The following is a 3,878-nucleotide window of genomic DNA, read 5'->3' on the forward strand; positions in this document are numbered from 1 at the left end:
CAACATCAAATTTTAGTCTTTCGTTCGAAAGACTTGAGAGCCACCTCTTCCTCTCTTGTGTTATAATATTATATATGTATAGAGAGGGTACCACCAAAAACCCTCTCCTTCGTTTAGTTTCTTTCACTTTTCCGAGAGCTCCCCAAACTCTCGTTTATTTAATTTAATTTCATTTTTCGAGAGAGCGACCACCAACTAACTCTCTTATATTTGCTTTATATTTGCTTTTTCTCGACAGAGCCACCACCAACTCTCTCGTTTATATTTGCTTTTTCTCGACAGAGTCACCACCAAACTCTCTCGTTTCGTATTTTACTTCACAACAGAACATTATTGTATAATGGTATCCCACAACGACAAAGTACGTAGAGCTGCGCTCATGCTGAACATCTCGGGCACTTATTCACGCTGGGCATCGATCGTGGAAGCACGTATTGCCAGGCCCGAAGACTAAGCATTCATGCTGGACAAAAACGAGAAAGCGCGTATGTGCTGGTCGAGAAAGCACGTATTCGGCGCCGTACTGTTATGTCGAGGTCAGACACCTGTATTTCATTCTTTGCTCACTTTCCAGAGTACGAACCGTAGTTCCATACAATTTTTGCCTTTTAAGCTACGCTCCGTAGAGTGTAGTGCCAGTTTATGGTTTTCACAAAATTTTCAATCGCTCGGACTGAAGAGTTGATGCTCGGATAGTACAAGTATACATATTTTAAACGTATACAAGTCACCAACGTCACTCGAGACGCTTATACCACTTCAAGAGCCATTCGGTCAAAGACACCGACTCGTGGCAATGCAGTGTGGAGAAAGTCTGGAACGAGCACGATACAGAACAGTCAGGATGAAATCCCGAGGAGCGACGACTGCTTCTCAACCGAGGTCGAAGAATAGCCGTACGCTCGACGCTGCCCCGACCGACTCGACCGGACCGTCGCTTCTCTTATAGGTACCGAGGCGCCCGCCGGAACGCCGGCGACGCACGGGCTTACGCACGGCCGCTTATGGGGGGAACCGCGCGACCCAACCGCCCGCCCGAACGGCCTGTTATAACTTAGAGCGAAAACCAACACCTGTAATTTCCTTAATAATTGAGCTAGGGCAGAAAAAAAAACGCTATCTTGTAGGAAAAAAGCAGGGGAACACGATGCCGTCGTTAAAAATATAGATTGCCGTGCTCGTTTTCGAGAAAAAAATGAAAAAATGGTCAAAATCGTCGCAGGACAAAAACTCGACACGCTATCTTGTAGGCAAAAATTAGACGAATTCAAAACCGTAGTTAAAAATATCGGTCGTCGCGCTAGTTTTCGAGAAAAAAACAAAAACGTTCAAAAAATTCGAGATAAAAAAAAAAACCAGCCTACCAGATAGAAAAAATTACACTGAACAAATATCATATAGGTCAAAATATGTGTTAGCGTACTAGTTTTCGAGATATAGACGAAAAACCGTCGCCGCCGATCGGTACGTCGGTCGATGCGAAAGCACCGCGCGACCGAGCGCCCGCCTAAAAGACCAGTTCGAACATACCGAAAAATCAAGAAACCGTAACTTCCTTAATAATTGAGCTAGGACAAAAAATCGACACGCTATCTTGCAGGAAAAAATCCGGGGAACACGATGGCGTCGTCAAAAGTGCAGGTCGTCGAGCTCGTTTTCGAGAAAAAAAAAAAAAAATTCTCAAAATTCGACAAAAAAATAAAACGATCAGTGGACCGTGTAGAGAATATAAAACTGTATAAGAATCGTATAGACGAAAATTGGCGTTCACGTGCTCGTTTTTGTGGAAAAAATTAAAAAAGCTCTCAAAGTTCGAGATAAAAAAAAAAAAAAAAAAGTCCACCAGGTAGCCAACAGTAAACGGTACAAGTATCGTACGGGCGAAAACGAGCGTTACCGTGCTCGTTTTCGAGTTATTGACGGAAAACAGCCTGGAGCGATCGGTCCGGCGGTCGACGCACGAAAGTTTCTAAGTCCGCTCTGCTCGTACCGCGTCCCTGATCACCCTCATTGGGTGGGCGACGCGGACGGCTTGGTGGCGACGGTATGGGGAGGGGGCGACGGGTCCCCACCGTTCTCCTTGTTGGAGCGCGGTCGGGGATTCGTCGCCGTGGACTGGGGGGGAGTCGCTGTGGTGGGGTGCTACATTTCGCCCAGTAGCGGTCACGCTGCGTTTGAGCTGTACTTGGCCGAGGTCGCGGCATGCGTGCAGCGCTGCGCGGCCCGGCCGGTGCTGGTCCTGGGGGATTTTAATGCCAAGTCGGTGGCTTGGGGATCCCCCAGAACCTCCGTTCGCGGCGGGATCCTGGGCGATTGGGCGGCGGGGCTCGACCTCCGGGTATTGAACCGGGGGTCGGAGCACACATGCGTGCGGCGATATGGGGGGTCCATCGTGGATGTTGGATTCGCGACCCCCAACGCCGTGCGCATGGTGTCGGGTTGGCACGTGGTCGCGGGGGCAGAGACACTCTCCGATCACCGGTATATCCGGATGGAGGTCTCTGTCGCCGCGAGTGCATCCCGACACGGCCGCCTGCGTGGCACCCCACCACGCCGCTGGGCGCTTCGGCGCCTGGACAAGGATGCCCTGATGGCAGCTGCCCTCGCTGCAACTTGGCCGCAAAGGGCGGCCGAGTTGCCGAGTATAGAGGAGGAGGTCGCCCGGCTCGGGGGGATGGTCGCGAACATATGTGACGCGGCGATGCCCCGGGTCGGGCGGGCTTCACCTCGCCAGGCGGTGTACTGGTGGTCGGCCGCGATCGCGGAAATGCGAGACGCGCGTGTCCGCGCCCGACACCCGCGCGCGCCGTCGTCTACGGAGAGACGATAGCGTGGCGCGAGCGAGGGCAGATGACCTGTATGAGGCATACCGCATGTCGCGGATGGCTCTGCAGGTCGCCATCAAACGGGTCAAGACCCGGGCATGGAAGGAGCTCCTCGAGACCCTTGATGACGACCCTTGGGGGGCTCTTATAAGGTGGTGCTGAACAAGCTCCGCCTGTGGGCGCCCCCCGTCACCGAGGGTCTTGACCCCCGGCTGCTGGAGGGCGTGGTCAATACTCTCTTCCCAATTGGGGAGATGGGACCACGTCCTCCGGCAGAGGCGACGGCCCCGTTGGAGTGGGTGGCCGAGCCGGGGGTCACGCAGGGGGAGCTGGCCGCAGCAATCAGACGGCTCGGGGCGCGTAACACGGCCCCGGGTCCGGATGGTGTGCCTGGTCGGGTTTGGGTCTTAACCCACGGCGTCCTTGGGGCCGACCTCAGGCGGTTGTTTAACCGATGCCTGAGGGACGGGAGATTCCCCCCCAGTTGGAAGGTGGCGAGGATGGTCCTCCTCCGGAAGGAGGGTCGACCAGCGGAGTCTCCATCCGCATACCGGCCCATCTGTCTCCTCGACGAGGTGGGCAAGCTCTTCGAGCGAGTGATTGCTGCCTGCCTCGTCGAGCACCTGTCGCAGGGTGCTCCGGGCCTGGCCGACTGCCAGTACGGTTTCCGGGGGGGGCCGGTCGACGGTCGACGCGATCAGTCGGGTCAGGGTCCTCTCGGAGTCGGCCGTCTCCCAGGGAGGGGTGGCGTTGGCGGTATCGCTGGATATTGCCAACGCGTTTAACACCCTTCCCTGGGGGGAGATACGGAGGGGGCTCGAATATCATCGGGTACCCCCGTGTCTCAGGGCAGTCGTCGGGGATTATCTCCGCGGCAGGTGGATCGAGTATCCGGGCCGGGATGGTGATATGCGGAGGGAGGTCTACTGCGGGGTTCCGCAGGGGTCGGTCCTCGGGCCACTCTTGTGGAACATCGCGTACGACGCGGTGTTGCGGGCCGACCTCCCCGACGGCGTCAGTGCCGTGTGTTACGCAGATGACACACTGGTGCTG

This window comes from Colletes latitarsis, unplaced genomic scaffold, assembly GCF_051014445.1.
Source record: "Colletes latitarsis isolate SP2378_abdomen unplaced genomic scaffold, iyColLati1 scaffold0007, whole genome shotgun sequence".
NCBI classification, from domain to species: domain Eukaryota; kingdom Metazoa; phylum Arthropoda; class Insecta; order Hymenoptera; family Colletidae; genus Colletes; species Colletes latitarsis.